General features: G+C 35.0%; 1 protein-coding gene and 1 long non-coding RNA gene across 3 annotated transcripts in view; both read left to right on the top strand.

Annotated features, from left to right (window-relative positions):
- The first annotated feature begins 16,674 nt into the window (after window positions 1-16,674).
- On the top strand, window positions 16,675-16,880 carry LOC117314664. Its single transcript, XR_004529561.1, has 2 exons — window positions 16,675-16,747; window positions 16,828-16,880. It is a non-coding gene; the product is annotated as an uncharacterized LOC117314664 (long non-coding RNA).
- Window positions 16,881-18,536: 1,656 nt separating this feature from the next.
- Window positions 18,537-21,577, top strand: part of LOC117314705 — a 59,222-nt gene continuing 56,181 nt past the window's right edge. The window contains exon 1 of one of the 2 annotated variants that reach the window (XM_033868793.1): window positions 18,537-18,625. The gene's annotated coding sequence lies outside the window, so the exon portion shown is untranslated. The remainder of the gene's footprint in view (window positions 18,626-21,577) is intronic. The other variant, XM_033868794.1, reaches the window with a different exon arrangement.

Below are 21,577 nucleotides of genomic sequence, written 5' to 3'. Positions count from 1 at the left end.
AAGCCATTTTCTACTGTACCTTCCCTATCTTGTTATCTATTCCAGAGTGCGCCATGATAATCTGTTCGTCTGAATCAGGTCGACATGTCGTTAGACAGCTTGGAAAATAAAACGCGAATTAGGTTGGTCACATCTGGTACGTAGGGGAGAAAGATATTTCTTCAAATTACCGGAGAAGCATCTGACCTATTTCAGACAAAGGACATTAGATTTTTCGGTAAGTAACCTGCTTTAGTGTCGACGTCCTAAAGTTCTATGACCATTTTATTATCATCTTATCACCCTACTTCACTAATCGTCGGGAAAGGCGTTTGATCTATTAAGTTTGTAATAGTTATCTATATCTTTTGATACACATTTGTTTTTCTTTTAACTTATTAAAAGTAATAAGACTTAATTTATATTTATTACCTTGCTGGAATACCACGGCATATTTCTTATGAATATTTTCGAGTAAGAGATCAAAAAGATCAAAGAAAATAGAAACCAGATGTTCCGAGAGAGTAAACGTCTTCTGCATAATCGATGACGCCCGCCAAAAACAATCTAGGTCAAATCTGGGTTACGTCACACTAGCAAAATGATAACTAGGTTGACGACAATGGAACCACTAGGTATATCAACAAGCATCGAACACGTCATACTGTACAAAGATATAGAATATTGCTAAAAAAGGTCAGAGTGATCTTTATCAACATGAATCCTTCAAAATCTTGTGTTGTTTATTTTCCCGTTAGTTGACATCTGCCACGAAAATCGTGATGATGGAAACAAGCTGAATATCGAATCAACTGGGGCATGTAAACAAAGGAGGTAGGAGAAGCAGGGATGTTATTATCAAAAAGTGGAAAACTTACAATTAAAGGGAATTGAAATCATAACACTTTTGATGCAGCTGAGTTGTAAGCTGTCCTTGATGGTAACGTCGTAAGTAAAGATCAAAGCAAACGGGCTGATGTCTATTGTTATCAGCCACTATTCATATTGTACCAAAACCCAAACTAAGCGTAGATGGAGATATAGGTATACTTCAATTTAATATCAGCAAAAGATAGTTTCCACATTAGGGGTTCAACTCGTTTAGTGTTTAGTATCACTGATCATTAATAAAATATTACACAGAAAATCTTACTACTATTTCCATAATATCATAGAATAGCTGCAGATGTGTAGATGTAATAGGTATGTTTTCTGCATAAAAAAAAGCGCCAAAGAAAATAAATCCGTCAAGTTTGATCTTCAGTTTATCTTTTGAAGAAATGTTTAGAAGACGACTTTCCGACACAGGACTAAGGCCTGTGCATACTATATAGAAAATGGTCAATCACGATAAAGTTGTAAGTTTCGGTATTCATCGTCTTAAGAGTGTGCTGTCAGGGATACCATCTGAGTATTATGGGACATATTTCCAATGTTGTATATACACACATCTATTGTCTGCTTTTGTTGTTATCATCGCAAAAAAAAGAACCAAATTTTTGAATTTTTAGAAATAATATCTGAGGCCAAAACCCATAAATCTCCGGCGGGTAATCATTGCTTTTAAGTGTCTTCGCCTTTGAAAATTGTCATAGCATTGATTGATTCATTGATTCTACAGCTAGCATAGTCACCAGAAATTAAAAGAAATTTTGTTGATCAGAATGTCATAATGTATGCAAGCGACTCGGTTTCGTTATTTGTCTTTAAGCCTTAAAGTAGATAACGTCCGTCATCATTCGTGGTAACCTTAAAACGATCGATGCCTCATAGAAACTACTTCTTCGATAAATAACAAGATAAGTCATTTGTCATATTTGTGTTATCGTCGGTATGCCGAAATTATAAACTATAATTCCACAATATGCAATCTACACAGATGCATATATACAGCTGTATATAAGAGAAAAAGTTTAAGGGGGAAAGATTTGGAAATATTGAAGTTACAATAAAAATACGTGGTATTCTAACTTAATGACAAACAAAACGTACAAAGCGAATAAGACCAGTTGTTCGGTAGGTAAGAATATATATTACGTCAATCAATAAAAAAAATTGGGATATAAGATGCAAATGCATTATACGTTAAAACCCTTACTGGTAGGATTTAAAACTGAAATGCTTTAATTAGTTATCTATGGAATTCCGTAGGCGACAGCATCCTGCCTACTGCTGGCTGTAGTTGGTACTGACAGCTACATTGTTTGTATCCCCTGCTTACTTATTGATGCTTGCTATGCCGTCTGCCTACTGTAGGTCTACTGTTTACTACTTACTACCAAATGCCTACTGTCTACTGCCCACTTCCCAGTAGGGGGTACAGGTACAGAGTTTTTGTTTTTACACATCGGTGATGCTATCTTGAAACACTAAGCTATCCGTTGTAACTAGACTAGTACAGTAAGTAGTATGCAGTTGGCAGTAAGTACACATTGTCTGCAGTAGGAAGTGAGCAGTAGGCAGTAAGCAGTAACCAGGACGCTGTCGTTTGAGAAATTCCATAGTAAAGTACTATTTGTTTTCTAATTTTGCAAATAAAAAATTGATAATAATAAAAAAAAAATTCAAACATTTTTACCACCTTACGAAGTTATATATCCATGCACAAACAACAATTCATTTATTCTCTATTTATAGCATTATAAATGGTAGTCAAGAAAAATAGGATTTGTGTGTGTGTTGTAAGCTAAGGCTTTTTGAGCTTAGTGTTAAGGTTATCTTTAGATTAAAATCTCTTTTAGACCCTTAGCATGACATCGAAATATATAATGTCAATGTTAGGACTTAGCCGTCCGATATGTTTTTTATAATGAGCTAATGTGAGTCACTTCATCTAAGAACGACTATGTTTACATATTTTCAAGCTGATCCAACATATAGACTAAATTCACAAAAATGTAATTCAGACAATATTCAAGTAGTTTTTCTTTAAGTTACTTACATTACATAATAATTGTGTATTAATCCGTCGGATATACATTTTAAGCAGCCGTTTATTATGTATCTGAACAAAGATCAAAGTGAAAAGGCGACACATTATATAAACATTTATAAGGCTTGGACAAAATATCTGTATTTTTTAATTAAGTTATGAAAACTTTGACCTTTTTAATGATTATCTAAATTTGCAATGATTGAACATCAACTATGTACGTCATGGTTGTTTTTTTTATATACCACTGAAATTGACAAATCATCTTAGTACATTATAGATACTAATTTGAATGAACAAATAACTAACTACTTCACCATTTTACCTGTCGGATAGATTTGATTAAAGGTATATAAATGCTACTGAAATATAGCTATACAATGATATCTAATATACAAGCTTGTAAGTGGATCTACGCAGTTATGCAACAACTCTAAATTTTATTACTTAATGCACAGTTTTTTACCGGTTTTTCAATAAGCATGTATCTTAAAAATACAGTGTGTGGATAATGCTGGAATTCTCAGAGAAAAGACATAAGTGTTCATGTTCCAACCCCTTTGGCAAGGCAAATACTTGATATGGATGTCTATAGCATAAACTATTTATGAATAAGAGTTGATTCCCTTCTATCATAAAATTGTACATTGTTAAAGTTTCATTTGGCTATTGGTTTGGTGTAATCTTAATTGGCATCGAGTCTGCTGTCTAATCCAATCAATGAATTTGTAGTTATTTTTAGATGAGAAGATAGAAGTTTTTGATTTTTTGATTACCAATTATCAAAAATCAATATAAGCTTCAATACAAATTTTTTAATTTTTTTTTATTACCATTATCAAAAATCACTTATTGAACTTAGACGAAATTAATTCTACAATGAGAAACATGTCATAAACATCTGCTTTCTAGATACAAACGTTTACGAACGGAACACCAAAGCACACAAAAAATAGTAATTGGCAAAAGTTCAGATCCAGTTTCAATAAGAATACAACTAATAATCACTCCTACAAATCCGAATATTTTGAAATATGTCCAAATTGCCTAGACTGTAAAACATTCTTGGATTTCTGTATGCGTGTTTACCATACCAAGTGAGACATGAATGATATGGTATTTATATCATCTTCTTTTAATTGCAAGTGCCTTCGCCTTGTTGACTCCTCATCAAAGCTCAATTATATTGATTTGTATTAATTGTGAGAACCTGATGTAAGACGTCTTGGTATAAAGTTATAATTTACATTACACCATTCAACATTTACTTTGACATGGATATTTATACCAATATATTTCTCTGATAGTTGTTGGACAATTTAAACACATAACTGTTTGGTATAATAGTACTGTAAATGATTATACTGAAACAGTAACTAACAAAGATTAAATTCAGCTGATTAAGGCAAATCATAGTCAAAATAGACTACCCCTAACCCTTAAAGAATGAAAACGGTAAGTTTATACAGCTGTCGACTTGAAATCATATATGTTAAATGTGATTACTGTTTGATAAAGAAATATTTGGTTTTCTGTCGAAAAAAAAAAAAATCTATTCGTAATCTATAGCATTCAATATTATTACAGCTTTAATGATAGTGTTAAAGCTATATACCTGTTGGCAATAATTATAGTTACCGAAATATTGATTTTTTTTTCAATATGCAGATAGAAAGCCAGAGATTGAATATTTGGATATTATTCTTATCGCGATACATAATGTATGCCCATGGTAGAACATTAAGCAGACAATGCTGATGTTGACAATGCGATAGATGTCAGCATGCATGTAATTGTCGTGCAAATGAATTAGTGGGGAAAATTGAGTTGTCTTTGCGTATTTACTGGTTACCGCATCAGGGGAAAATTGGTTCGATCATGAGGCACAACTGGGGGGAAATGGTTCGTCCGTGATGCACAACATTGGAAAAAATGGTTCGTTCATGAGGTAAATCAGGGGAAAATTGGTTCGTTCATGAGGCACATCAGGGGACAATTGGTTCGTCCATAAGGCACATCATGGGAAAATTGGTTTGCTCCGTGAGCCACATAAGGGGAAAATGGTTCGTTCATGAAACACATCAGGGGGAAATTGGTTCGTCCATGAGGCACATCAGAGAAAAATTGGTTTGCTCCATGAGGCACATTAGGGGGAAATTGGTTCGCTCCATGAGGCACATCATGGTTATCTGCTTGTCTGAACGAAGTAGAAATGCCATCAGCCTACCTATTAGGAACATATTTCATTTATGAACAGACTAGTTTGTTGTTTGTTCACATATGGGGTAAGGGGATATTTGTATTAGTTATCTCCATTATTTACGAAACGTCTAAACTGTTTTCGGTCGAAGGACATTAGCTGTATCGGCAAATAACCTGCTGTGTGGTGTTAGCACAAGCAATGTGTGTGGCCATTTTATTATATCACCAATTTACTTAACTACTGGTCGGAATAGGTGTTTTACGATTGACCAATAACATTTCTGTATAATAAATCTTAAGTTTTAAGTTCGTCTATATTAATTAATTAATGTTTTGGCTCAGAATATAAACGTGCTTTTGTGTAGTTTAGAATTAAATTGGGAAATCAGTAAATCTTGTTCTCTATACATGCATTACAAATTAGGCCAACTTCTCTACTGGATTTCCATACTTTTGTCACCTGGCATCACTGACGCGTCACCAAAATCTGATGAAGTTGTATAATGAAGTTCTATTCATTACGTGTCATATACTGTATTTCTTACATGTGATGTTTTGTCCATTTTCATTGCTTGTTGGTGAAGCTGCTGGTGGAAGTTTTATTCTCTTGCGTTTTTTAGGACTCACACAACCAAATAATTTACTATATGTCATTACTAGTGACCCAATCCCTTCATTCGTCGTTTAAATGGTGTAAAATTTATATCCAATTAAAGTTTGAAGTTTTTTTTCTATCGGGTAAATGTTGTTTTTGTATAATGGCATATAAGAGCACATGTGTACTCGAAAGACAGTAACCCTGGGGAATTCCCGCCTTTTTACACCTCCAATCCTACATCTTTTTGATGTTCCAAATCACAAGACCCTACTCTTTATTCTCGTATACAGAGAATACATGGTCAGTGTCTTAAAATATAAGCTGTATTTTGGCAAGGGTAAAGAAAGACAAAAGTGGCGAGCCTTGGCGAGCCTTGGCGAGCCACTTTTGTCTTTCTGTCCCGAGACATAAAAATGACCATTTTGAAGTGAAACGGTGTCAAAAATGACAGAAATATGTTCGCCTTTTAAACGTAGTTTAACTTTGAAGTAGGTCAGTCGAACTGACGCACGTGCTAAGATTCCAAAATACAGCTGTTTTCCGTCACTGCCGTATACAGCAAAAATATATACAATGTACGGTGGGTGTATTCCGACAATGCGGTGGCAGTTGCAGGATTAATAGAAAGTACCCATTTCATATGTTATTTACGCAGGAAAACAGCTACAAACCTAAGAAGCACATTTTCCTCTGGGAATTAGTTCAGGTGAAACACCAGCTGATTGGCAGATTTAGTTGTGCGAGTCCTTTTTATACAAGCCTGATAGGCGGAAATAAAAGATCTTTTAGATAGTTTATTCAATGTTTATGTAATCCAGTGTTACATGTATACATGCCTGAGTATGTAAATCGGTGTATTTATATGTCACATGTCCTTGACAGCGTTGTTATATGTTGTTCCGCCATATATAATGTATGTTGGCATTGACCGGGACATCCGCAATGCGACAAGCACGACACTTTCCTGAACTCGCATTGCATGCTCCAATCTCCCGCCAATATTACACTCTAGCATCCGCTTTGTTGACGTCACGCACGGCACAAAAGAGGCCACGGAAGGGATATGTGAACAAAGCGATTCGTAAAAAAATAAGCCGAAAGTAAAGTATTGAATTGGTGGACTTGTACATTGGTTTTTGTTTTGTGATTGCAATAAGGAAATTGATTATAAGCATTGATAGGATTTTTTTTTTAGTTTCATGAAAGGAAATTCTTTCTTACCAGCACGGAACTTAAATATTTATTCCAGTGTTTAAATAGGACTGATAGGCAGAAATATATCTCGGGCTAGGTTTATACAATATTTGTACAAGTCTTATAAATAAGACTCTTTATACAATATTTGTACAAGTCTTATAGACGGAAATATATATCGGGCTAGGTTTATACAATATTTATACAAGTCTTATAGACGGAAATATATATCGGGCTAGGTTTATACAATATTTGTACAAGTCTTATAGACGGAAATATATATCGGGCTAGGTTTTACAGGCTAAGTTTATACAATATTTGTACAAGTCTTATAGACGGAAATATATATCGGGCTAGGTTTATACAATATTTGTACAAGACTTATAAACGGAAATCTATCTCGGGCTAGGTTAATACAATATTTGTACAAGTCTTATAGGCGGAAACCTATCTCATGTTTGGCTTATACCCTATTTGTACAAGTCTTACAGACGAAAATATGTTTGATAATAAGTTCATTGAAAAAATGAAAACAAACAAATAATCTCGTGTTTGGATTTGTTTCTATTTTTACTGTTATTGCAGCCAGAGCTGCTGTTTATTGATACATCTATATAGATTTCTTAATTTAGGTCAGATCCAAGATGATAATCTGAGAATTTCCCAGGGTGTGCCTGGGGAATGTATGATTGTGACAATGCATAATTGATTGCTCATTTGTTTTTCCTTTCTTACTAATAAAGGGTAGCCATTTCCTTTGAAAGGACAGTAGTAATGCTATTGCATCTAAACGAACCTCTCATGTTTGATATATCATGACTAGGGGATGAGTTACAGAGTTATCAAAACGTATTCATTAAACTCTCTATCTAAATCATCTTGACTTCTGGGAGGAGATTGATAGACAACCATAATACAATGGCAATTTTGTTCATGACACACAATCCGGAGAAATGTAAAGTTCTCAGACTATATTGTTCAAGATATTCATTAGTTGTATTTATAATATTTCGCTTATTAAATTCATGTTTTACAATTAAAAGATGTTCAAGGGCATAGTGTAAACACTAGTTTTGATGATTACGTGTGAAACCCTGGTGTAATATTAGCTGCTTTATATACCTCTAGGCTACAGAGAACATCTATTTAACTCGATCTGCTGAGCGTAAGACACATAATCCAAAGGTTCCTGGTTCGACTTCTAGCAGAAGTATTGCAATAAATTTTATTGATCGTGCTCCTGTCGGCTACACTTTTATTTCCATTTTGTTAAAACAGAATCTAGCAATTGATATTTCATGAATAAAAAAGGTAAACAAAACAAGCAAAAAAACAAACAAACAAACAAACAAACAAAAACAAAAATATATAAATAAATAATAATAAAAAAAAACGGAGGAACAACAATACGGTTAGAGTGACATACGCCATAAACATGTTATTTTCATGATGCTATCATCTTTTACACTCTAGGGATTGGCTTTGTGTTGAGATTTTCAATAAAACATTTGGACGTGCAGAGAAAACCGCCGTTCTGACTAAAATCAATTATACGAGAGTAACGTAACAATATCTACAGAGTTTAAAAAGTGTGAAGTGATCTGATGCGTCGGATGGGTTTAGCGTTTTCTGCCTCAGAGACTGAACCTACCATGTAAACATACGTCTACGTAACGTATTCACAAAATTGGAATCGTGGTAGAGACAACATAGCGCCAAAGCATACTAATTACGAAATTCGGATAATTCATTTCAAGTCACGGTTTTCTTTAAAAAAAGATAGTTGGGAATTTTCAAAATGGCGGAATGCCTGAATGAAAGATAGGGGGAAATTGTCATAGAATAACTAAATATGAGAGAAAAATACCCCTTCATATCTGGGTATGATGGAATATGCATATTGTACACTAGGGATCACAAACTGTGGTAAACAATGATCAGGTCGTTTCAATAGAGTTTAGCAAGGAACAGTTAAATTGATGGTTGAGGTTGTTAGTCATGTATAAAACGTCGACATAAAGACACTGTTGATATTACAATTAGCCTTACTAAGTAAAACACAGAAGTGCCTACCGGAAAGAACCTTCTGACACTTACTGATGCTCACTGAAAACTCTGCTGTTCTGGCAATAACACTAATGTTCATACACCGTTTTATTTCTAGTGCTTTTGATTTTCGGCCACCGAAATGTTTACTTTACGATAACACTTTTCCGTCTGTCAAACATGATCTGCTCTTAGACAATGTTTGATGCTTCATCAACCTTGTATTGCCATAAAATGATAAAATATAGCTATCATCCTTTCGATTTTTAACATTTATCTAGTATATACTAACGATTTCCCTGACGTACCCAATGGAAGATTCTTTTTCTCATATACTGTGTATAAAGGGATATAAGTCTATAGCATTGGTTTATAAACACCATATACTTTAACCCATAGGAGATATTCAAACTAACTTTACAAGTGTCTCAGTCTAATCATCTACTGTAAACGTGGTTATTTTCGTGGGGCTAAATTTCGCGATTTCGATATGCAAACTATACGCGTTAGGGAAATTTTCGCGATCAAACGGACTCCGCGTTATTAACGTAAAATTTGTCCCTTGATTAAATGTCCACGTTTACAGTATTGAGTTAATTTGCTCCTGTTTTATCGATAAGAATTTACGTTGTCAGTTGTGGCTATATGTCGATTTAATGTGTTGTTTTGTCCGAAAACAAAACCGTACGATCGTTGAAAAATCTGTGTATCTGTGTAAGTAACGTGAAGGATGAAAGCTTAACATATCTACATACAACCGGTGACATACGATGGGTTATATAAAACGGTATTTTACGTTACTAATCAAAAGCGATAATTTGAAAGAAATAATGTATTGAGCTTTTACGTTTATTTCGAATGACTTTATCCGACTTAAGGTGAAGTACGACGTCAAATAGTCTGCATAATTTAGATAAGAATAATGAATTGATTATTCCGTTGTCTACTGTTTGTAGAAATATCAACATGGAGACGAAAGTTTTTAAGTCTCTTCCTCTGGACGGTTGAGATATGTATACTAACGTCACGTTGGAGTTATCTATGATTTGTCATTTTTAAGTTCCTATGATGCATGCTCCATATTGTGTTGCTTAACCCATGTACCTCGCTATTATCTACACTGTGACAAGAGCATGACAAGATAATAGTGGGACATTGTTACGCTGCGTAAAATGATCATTATATAAGAGATAACAGACGAGCAAATCAACAATAAAAGGCCACCCCTTGCATGGCATGCTTGTCCAATAGGCATTTATAGCAATGTCGAATCCATTTAATAACAATCGCCAACATATACAATTTAAACATTCATCAAATTGCTTTCAATTGAGTGCAACGTATTTCGCTATTCAAATGTCAATATTTCCAACTGATATATCCGGTTGACGTTAATTCCGATTTGTTTAAACCTAAACTGTATAATTAAAACATCATCTGTTACATGTTTAGGAGACTATCCAGCGTCAACTATGAAACCACTAAAGGCGTTCGCAAATGTAAAGATATCGAATTATTCCGCGTAAATTGATGAAAAGTTCATGATAAATAAGAATAAGAATATTTAACTTTAAATGTTTCGATGTGCCCGAGGCTCTTCAACAGGCCATATAACCAAAACTACACTGATTATTCTAGGTCGGGTTTTCGCCTTCACAATATTCTTTACAAATCAATTTCAATTTTGATACCAACGTGGGCAATATAGCGCATGGAGGGCAAACAAGGAGGGGGCTAGCAAATATGTTCTCAAATGCTCAAGAACTTATTTCATTCACAAACATATGTGATTTTCAACAATTCCTTCAAATTACCGTGACAGGATATGACCTCCTGGGGTATGGTTAATTATATCAAAGCATTTCTCGACCGGTATTCACCCAGACATACTTTACAACTCTCCAGTAGCCTACACGCAGTCTTACTTTAATTTTATTTATTCAAAAGAGAACAGATCTAATTATAGAATACACAATAGACAGACAATCAACAAAACAAGACTACGGATTCAAATAACACATTCGCCCAATAGGCATTGATGGCAATGTCCATTTCAATGTACCAACCAACCAGCCAACCATCAACATATACAATGTGTACCATCAAATCTCATCATATGCAATGTTCTCCAATATGCGGGACACATTTTTCACTTTTTAATTGTCAATATCTCCAACTGAGTTTTCACAACAAGTTGAAGAGACAAAATGAACCGCTAAGAACGCTCCCGGGGTAAACTTAAATGAGTGGTCCTTGTAAATGGTTGAAATGTTTGTAACCTATACTCGCGTAAAATATTTAGTATTTGATCATTTATATTCCCACATAACTGAGGCTCAATAATAGGCTAGAGACATGAACAAGTTGGATCATATTTTGTCAAAAGTGTCGCAAAATGGCCTCATTGGCTTGTTATATTGCCAACATAAAAAGGCTATTGGATATCAAAGTACTCGGTGTACCCGATATCATTTCTTTCTGAAATTTGAACTCATCAACCAACTTAGAATATCAAATTAGTTCTTGTCAAATCCCTGAAGCCCTCCACAGAATTTGCACGGCTCTGTAGTGTCTACAATAAGTATCAAGCTTCTCCCCTATAATATTTGCAACAATGATTACTCCGATCCCTAACCGGAAGCTTTACAAACATTTTGTAAGTGCCAAGGGAGAGTAGTAAATAACAGGTGATCTGATAGCTCGACTGGTTGCTAGTTTCTGACTAATAGTAGCAGAATGTCCTCTCCGTAAAGAATTGCACCTATTTATGAAAGCCGTATATTAAGTTATTCTGACTCACCCACCATAAATAAATGTCAACAATAAGTCAAACAAAACATAGAAGCGTCACAGCAGGAACTATAGATCCTAGATTACACAATACACAATGACATTTTCTACATAATTTTTATTGAGATAGGAGCAGGACTGACAGCCATGACACTTTATCGTTTTATAACCTGCCTCATTTCTATGAATGAAATTCGTGTCATCCACACCTACCCTCTTTTTTATGTAAAACAGTAAACCGGCCAGGTAAACTCTGACTGTTCATTGGACTATTCTTTTATATGACAAACACAAAACAAAATTCACTAAATGTGACAAAGGAAGGACCAAATTATGGCAAGATCTACATACAGCATTCAACTTCCAAGACTAGAGTTTATTGTTTTCGTTTTTCTTGGTATTCTCCAAGGCGATGGTTGACGAAATCTGTCACTGAAAACGCGACAAAATGTCTGTGTTACAGTTTTGCAAGCCCCCTGCACCACATGTCTAACCGTCAACTGGACATTTTTGCCATGGACAATAAATCAACTGTCTGACAATTTTCCTATCCGACTATTCAAATTACTAAAGATAAAATATTAAATCAACTTTTCGTTCTGTAACAAACCTGACCAAACACATATCTCTAATACTATAGATACTAATTATGGTTCTATAAATGAATCAATTGCTTCCGAAGAAAGACTTACCCAAGGCATTGCCCTAGAGCAAATTGCAATTCAATTTAACCTTTCGCTGCATACTCCTTATCATTTAAATAAGTCCAAACACCTTCTCCTTGGGTGCTTTGATTCTAATGACTATCACATTTGCTTCAATTTCAGTTTCATCCTCAGAATTTCGGATTGACATATACTACTCGAAACTGAGACCCACTCAGATTCTGACTCCTTCAAAACAAGTTGTTTTTAAGCAATGTGCAATAGTACAGTGTTCTAATAATTCATCAATACCCAGCCATTCTAAAAATCAGGACTTTTTCCCCAGAAAGTGAATATGTTCTACAACCCCATGGGGAAAACATTTGTCAAAGTAAAACTGGTATTGAAATTACATTCCTAATAATTCAAGCCCTTTGGCCAAAGACGAAATGTTGATTTGATATTCTTTTTTCCAAACCAGGCACCTTTCTCTAAATTTAGATCATCTCTACAGCCTTGTCAAATGAAGTATATTAAGTTACTGTCAAATTAGGATCAATATAATCATTCACACTAAATTCCTTCGGGTCGGATGAATTAGTGATTATTCGCCATCTACCAGACTTTTAAGGAAGAAAACCTTCAGGCGACACTCTGAAATTAGAAAAAAAAAATCACCATTGAAAGGATCTGCTATTCGACCTTATTCAATATCAGACCTAAGCGTGTCTTTCAGTTCCGTAAATGCAGACCTCAGCCTAGGACCTTTGTAATGATAGGTAAACCATTGTAAACCCCGCAATTGGCTGAATTGCCACATGTTGTAAAATGTATCTTTTGACCCGACGCTTCAACCTTAATGAGGTAGGGTATTTGGTAGGGTGGAAGTAATCCTCTTGACCTATGACCCTGAGTTTTTAGATGAGGGATGAATTGACCGATATGAGTTTCCCATACGAAATTATTTCTGCGAAGTTGCAAATTCCTTGCTCTCTATATACATAAACATTGGGTGTAAAAGATGTTTTTAACAACCATTACGAGCCCATAACTATATAATTAAATTATCTGTCAAACTTCATTTTTATTATATAAGGTTGTTTCCTTTAAGATACAATTGATCAATGGATAACTTAGAATGCATTTAAATTTCGGTTAACGCAACCTTACCCCATTACCTCTATAGACAATCTTTAATGCCCCGGATCAATGTTCATTTTTGTGTGGGAACTAAACTGACAAACATAAACATACCAACTAATTTAAAACATCCTTAAAACAAACTTTTGTTTTCCAATTAAAGCACAAAACCATTTCAGTTCGAATAAAATTCAAACTCTTGTCGCTATATCGCGATCGACTTTTAACACGTGTACTGTGAACTGCACTAACACACATTCAGATGTCGATCTCTGATCAAATTAAAAGTCTAGTATGGCAAAGCTGTATCATTTGCAAATGATAGATAACACAAATTCACTTTCCGGTTCGCAAGCGTCAGAATATCGGTCACCACGACGTCGATACACATGTTGTCGTCCATTTGACATGTAAAGCGAGACTCGTCAGTGAACAACACGCGTCTCCAAAGGGCCAAACGAAACCGATAGATGCATGTGCAAGCAGTCACTGCATTCCACGTTTGGGTCGCCTTGCTACGTTGCGGACCAATGTAGGGAAGTCGTGGTCTTAAAGGAAACACCCGCAACCGATGTCTAACCTTCCTGGACACACTGGCCAACCATGATTGCAACAACTTGACGTGCCGTCTCCGTTTGAAATCGTTTATGCATGTCCGAGTGACGTATGTCACTATCTTGACGGCACAACGTAGTGCGCGGACTTCCGCTCCTTGGACGGTCAACCAATCTCCCTGTGATGCTGCGACGCCTAAATAAACGGGATATTGTTGTCTCATGTACACCATATTGCTGGGCTATATGACGTTGCGAATGCCCTTGCATTATCAGAGGAGCAACGTCCCTACCCCTATCGAATTTACTCAAACGCTGTGCAATCTCCTCGAAAGAAAATGTTGTGCAACTAATCTGTACTGTTCCAATGTTCGATTTGTAATGATTTATCAGCACATATGGTGCAAGAGTGCCCCGGATGCACGCTTTCTTGAAAAATCTGCTGAAAGCATGAAGCGTCGAGCGGAGTCTCGGTCGACTGAATTTTAACCGAAGAACATTTTAACAGTGCAGATAGCTCACTGTGAAATAAAATTGAATTTAGACCACGAATCTCAAAGTTTTATTAGAAAACCTGAACATGCGTTTCTTTTCTCCGCTGGTATACATTTATTTTCGTCTTATTCATTTGATAGCAAATATACCAATAGCTCTTGTTTTATTTATTTCAAAAAAATCTGTTTTTTGTTTTGTTTTTTGTTTGTTTTTTTGTTTTGTTTTTTGTTTTGTTTTTGTTTCGCTTATTTTATATCCATGTTGTCGAGACGTTATGGTAACTCTATGAAAACACCCATTTAGATGTTAATCAACAGCACTGGAGTTCTTGGTGGATTGTAATACCGAGATGTGATTTATAAAGGTCGTCGCGTCTTCAGCCTTGGCCAGTGTTCGTTAAGAGGTTGATTAATATATATCCTGTAGGTATAGATCTATATACGATCTTACTTCATACATACCTTAATGGTCGGAGTTTATTCCTGATGTATGTCTTTGTCTTTCCGTTCAGACAGTCAGATCGTAATGGCAATAAGCTGTTATTTAGGACTTTCTTACTCCAAGTCTTGGATTGCGTTATTTAGGGAAGTGTAGGCTTTCTTCTTCTAAGTCTGGGATAGTGTTGTTTAGGGAAGTTGAGGCGTTTTTGCCTCATGTATATGGTTGTGGTATTTAGAAATGTAGAGATTTTCTTAGTTCATGTACATATATGTATATGATTGTGGTATTTAGAAATGTGGAGATTTTCTTAGTTCATGTATATGATTGTAGTATTTAGGGAATTAGAGACTTTCTTGCTCTATTTCTGTCATTGTAGTATTTAGGGAAATTGAGAATTTTGTTGATTCATAACTGTGATTGTTTGTTTTCATCAGGGAAATGGCGACTTTCTTGCTCTATGTTTCATTAACATCTAACAATATCTATTTCTACCAATCAGAAGCCAGGAAATGGCGGTCATTTTGTTAAAAGGTGAGAGTTAGGTTACGACAGTGACTGGTGTCCCATACTGTACCTACATCCCAAATCTGATCAAAATCGGAAAATATCTAAAGTTGGACCAATTAGAGGCCGTGGTGGCCATCTTTGTTGACAGATTGGAAAGTTAAGGGTCAGTTGCACACACCTTGACCATAACATATCCATGCGTATCAAGTTCGAGGTCAAGTTCAAATGTGTCGGAAACTTTATCGGCGGTAGAAGAGGAAGAATAATAATAAGAAACGGAGCCATGGGGGACTTAAACATATGCATGTACCTTAAAAGAACATAAGCCTTACAACTGTTTCATCCTTCTAAGGCTCGTCATGATGTTATGACTCCATACACCTGTTTCGTCCTTCTAGGACTCCTAAGTGATTTAAGGGAAACATATAGCTGTGTCGTCCTTCTAGATCTCGTCACGGATGCTAAGCACATTATACAGTGGTTGCGTCATTTTAAGACTCGTCAGATTATAATGGTCAAAAGTGTAGAAATCTAATTCAGACAATAAAAATGGACTTCAATAAAGTAATCAAAGAAATGGGTGGTGTAATACCATTAAATTTCTAAATAAAGCACCAAACCAAGAAAGAGAAAACACAAACATATCATGATATGAAATGTCACATCACGTGCGGTCTCGAAATTACCATATTTACATAATATTTCTTGCGTCTAGCGGTGGCAAATGTTAAATGTCGAAAGTAAAGCATTGTATACATGAACGTTGGAGAAGAAAAAAATAAGAAAGTATACAAATGTTTCTTAAGTCGCCTTTACCAGGTCATGTAAAAGGATAACAGGTACATTCTACCCGCAGTGATGCTTGAAAAAATTAATCTATATAGGATTTATCAGATGTCTCGATACAGTTCCCTGTATATGTAAATTGTATGTAGAACAGTATCTAATTCCTTTCGCATTAGGCTCCAATGTTTTAACACGCATGAAATCCAAAGATAAAGGTCCATCACCATGGTTTATCATCCTTTTCGATTTTTTCCATGTTGATTTTTGAATTTGTGTTTTATCTCCGAGTGCTACCATGATTATCCGTTGATTCTTTATACATGCCCATTGTAGCTGAAGTCCTTGTTTTTTGTTTGTTTGTTTTTTTTTTATTGCACTCAGAAATGATCTGATTGTCAGCTCTATTATATGGGTACAAAGCGACATACAAATAATATATGTAATATTTTTGTGATATTGTTAATTTATTCAATTATGTTTTACTTAACATTATCATATAAAGACAGAAAGATAATAGAGAGGGGAGAGAGATGAATCTGGAGGGGGAGATAGACTCTGGAGGGGGAGAGAGACGTGGGGGAGGAGGAGGGAGAAAAAAACGAGAGGCAGAGAGCTGAGGAGGTAGAGATTGAGAGGAGAGCGAAAGAATGTGTGTTGAGTTGAATAGAGGAGAGAGAGTGTCTTGTGACAAATACAAATATATGTCAGAAATGGAAATAATTTGAATATATGATACATGGTAAGGATAGGAGAATAGCTTAAAATATAAGGAGTAGGAAATATTCAAGGTAGATAGCTAAAGAGAAATATATAACCTTTCTTCCAGAACATTCTTTCAAAACTCTTTGTTCTTTCATTCTTTTTATTTATTATGCATGTAAGTCACGCTCAATATTACTCCGAACTCATCTTTGCAATATCACATACAAACGATTGAAAAAAGGTATGTTAGGATTAAAAGTTCAAAGGACCTAAATATCTGAATATTTTTTATTTGAAGTCCATGTTACAGACAAACATAGTTGGCCGATAGCTGGTTCCACATGTGGCGGCCTATCCTGCCTTACTGTCGCCTAACTTCCTTTAGAAATCCACATTTGAGTTTCGATGGCGTGCTGGTATGTTAATAAATCGATATGGTTTTGTTGGATGCCTGTTTTTGAGAACTGTTTTGTAAATATATTCATAATTGAATTCCAATGTCGAAATGTGCTTTTCTAACGAGAGGTATCAAGACATTGATATAACTATCAAATATTCTTAAGCAGAGAATCTTTGGTCTTTGGCTCCTCTACAACGACAGCGATCTCAGCAGACAAAAGGTTTTCATATGGAACTACTTCGTTTACAAAACCAGATGTAATGCGGGCGCTGTTCTTCCCTTCGTTTCTATAATACAACATTTTCTGACAAACTGACTCATACTCACCAAACGCAGAGCCGCTATGACACGTTCGTAACCATGCTACTACGAATAAGGATCGTGCAAGCAAATAACACTTTCAAATATGATTTCAATATTTTCTAAATTATATATTTCAAGAATTAAAAACATTTTAGCATAGCCGTTGTTTTTGTTTGTTTTAAGACTATTCGGTGATGCCTTGCGTTAAACATGTGGAAATCCAAACAGAAACATATAAAAAGTTGTAGTTTAATTTCAGCTATTATGTGATTTAGAAAAAAAAACTATTATGTCGTTGATAACAAGTGTTCAAGACAGTTTTATCTATATATTTATATATTTATATATATATATTTATTTATTTTCAAAGTTATCTACAACCAGCCTTATGACTAGTAGTGGTACACTATCCGGTTCCTTTCAGTCATGTTATTAAATCTTTATCATATAAAATCTTCCGTTAATCCTTTGAGCAATCTTAAATCACTCTTCATATCGATGGGCCTTTAAACCATTCAAAATCAAAATCTACCAGCAAAACGTATTAACGAAATACGCTAGCTTACAGGATTACAAGGACATTGTTTTTGTTTTTGTTTTTGTTTTCCATATGATCCATAGTATTGTATTGTATTGCGCCAAATTATAAAAAGATCAACACCTAACCCACTCTTGTGAAAAATGAAATGATATCAAACGGCTCAAAGAGTATTACCAATAGACCTAATAGAAATAGAGAGTACTGTACCAATGAGAGGGAGGAGAAATCAATGCTTGCCTGTGTATATGGCAGGACAGGAACCTTATACTGATAAAGCGCTGTAGGTAGGGAGCATGTAGTGTTCAGTCGGTGATTGGGATGTACTGAGACCATTGGGACATTACAGAACTGTACAGCTGTATCCTTCCTAGGTAAGTCATGCTTTCTTAGCTTAATTAGTGTATTTAGTATACTATATAATTATTATCATTGTTATTTGTTAAGGACATTTAATGAACAGTATATCACAGAGTGTCATAAAAATGAAGCATCCAGAGGGGCTGGTGAAATTTTTGACAAGTGTCATTCAATAACATTAGCATTTAAATGGCTCCTTTCGTAGAATTTCTTTCAATAATGCTAAAAATGTACGTTTTCCGTATTAGTTCTATCAATAGTGATATAAGTTATAATATTGGTAGATAAAACTCTATAGGTTTAGATCAACTTTAACAGAAAGCAATATTCTCTCAATTAAAACTGATACTTTACTTTCATTATTGAGAATACAGAACAGTTAGATCGAATAAGTTGTGAAGATGTAAGGCTACAAAACTCAAAAAGCAAATCCGGTGGTATTAACACACTAAAACAAAAAAAAGAAGATATCATGCAAATTCAACAACGTAAATTAAAGTTAAGGATTATAATTGTAGAAATGAAGTTGTTGTTAATCTGTAAAAAGACGTGAATAGCACATTTTAAAATTCAACAAATAACAAATATGAAACTTAATCATACAGCTGTGTCGTCCTTCTTGAAATCGTCACCGATGTCGGGGTTAAAATGTAGAAGTTTTTTTGGGGTCAAACTTGGGTAAGTCATGATGGGGTGTAGGCAAAACAAAAATGGGTCCGAACAGATAGTAGTTAATGATATCAGGGGAGGAACAGAGAATCAGTTTCTGTATATGAACAACAAAATTATCTCTTTTACTACGTAGTATAGACTATTAATAGTTCTAAACTGTCAGTGATAGCGATGACCGGAACCATTATATATGTGAATGTTTATGAACATACACTACAACGTCAAAATGATATATAACATGTGACGGCTTTGGTGTCCAAGGGGCAAAGGCTTACATAGTTATGTGATTTATCTAAACATTCAATAGATTGGTTCTATGAAGAATGACAAGGGGGTAATTAGCGGGTAAACATCTGCTACAATGCGATGAGTTACCTATATGTAACTAGTGTTGTCACGATGTAATTAATATTCAGAGAGTAATTAGCGATAAAATAATGTTACGGTGTGATAAGCAACCAGAAAATAACACCAGATAATTAAAAGTGTTAACAAGAAATTAAAATGTTCAATAACATACACAGGCAAAACGTCTTAAGGTAAATTTGACCTGAATAAAATTGACCTGGAGTTGACCTGAAAATAATACGAGTTCTTTCACATGTGTCTAGAAATTGCCCTGAATTTGACATTATTTTTTATGTCGAATTCATGTCAATTTAAGGCCAATGTCTTTACATACATTGACTTTAGGTCAAATTGACCAGAAAACTTTCACATTAATTTGACCTGAATTTGACCTGAAGACAGCTTGCCTTTGCAGAGTATATAGAAATGTAGAAGACCATTTCGCGTGGTTTTCACAGACGGAACTAATTCGTGGGTATGCATTTCACGCAAAACCGCGATGGAAACATTCTACAGTGTTTAAGTATTCGCTGGGTATTTATTTTCGCGCTGTAATGAATGACCGCGAATACAGCAAAATTAAATCCGCCTGGGAGTTATTAGACGACTTGATTTACTGACATCAACATTTAAATAGTGCTTTCTTGAAGATTTCATACCACCAAACTCGCAGATATTGACGACTACGTTTCAATACATAATTTGAAAAAAAGGACAGAGAGGTGAACATCTTTTAGACGGAGAAATATATTGATAACTGCCATGAATATTTTCCTCAATACATTGACAGTTGAAATTATCTAAGCTCGTTTTACAAATAGTAAGATATTTTTATCGCAGAATCTGTCGTTCAATCGACTTAAACGTTGTAGATATTAGTGTGAGAATTGTTTGAATCAACATTATATACAGTTGCATTAATTGTTACTGAAAATACTGCTGTGTCAACCATCATGGTAAACAAATTGGTGGGTTGAGAAAGCCAACCTTTTCGATACTTTATATGAAATATAATTGATTGCAGTACTATAGACATTAAATGGAGTGAAACAACAAAGCACATTCGCAACCTGGCGGTCACGAACACAAAAATGACGGAAACAAAAGGCAGCCATGTAAACGTAATTCTAACTTGAAATCGGCCAGTCATGAATAAAAGTACAAGGATAGTAAGACCAGATGTTCCGAACGTGTCTTCTCCTCCATCGACGTTACCTGCCATGTTAATCTAGGTCAAATCAAAGTTATTTGAAAAATGTTTTGGAAATCTTTTGATATCCCAATCACAATCGTAAAGGGGGAAAAGCTTCGGCAGTTATTCCAATGCCGAAATGTTGGCAAACTCCCTGGCTTTAGTCACAATGGCGACATAGGGAGAAATTAGTCACATCTATGTTGTGGTTTACGCATTTCCGAATGCCATGTAATATTGTAAATTGTCACACGAAATGTCGGCTATACCAATCATTAACACTTTACCAGTGATTTTTATTCTTATTTAACGCCTACAATTAAATTTAAAGCCAGCACAAATTGCAGCGAGACGGGAACGAAACGATCAATTGGCCAGTTTTAACATTTCTTAATTATTTAGTATAATTGAAATGAAATATACATAATATACAATATGGTAGCATCATTCTGATTGGTTGTTTGAATCAATAGGCTCCATGTGTTGGTAAAACAATAGACACTCTGTAAGTCCTTTCTTGATTGGTTATTCAGTGGAATACCAAAGACTTTTGATGTTTCGGAAGAGCACAAATGCTTATTTGCTTGACATTGCCAGTAAAGGAAACTGAATCAAAACACATGACTGAGAGTGTTTGTGTCGATTTTAATTACGAAAGCTGCAGTATATCTTCGTATCTGAAACCATCCCCAGGTAAGAAAACATACCATTTTCAATGTTCATTAATGACGTAGGGAAATGTATTTGCTGAAAT

Source organism: Pecten maximus, chromosome 16 (assembly GCF_902652985.1).
Source record: "Pecten maximus chromosome 16, xPecMax1.1, whole genome shotgun sequence".
NCBI lineage: Eukaryota > Metazoa > Mollusca > Bivalvia > Pectinida > Pectinidae > Pecten > Pecten maximus.
The sequence above is the reverse complement of the archived record's forward strand: the minus strand, read 5'-3'. Positions and strand labels throughout refer to the sequence as shown.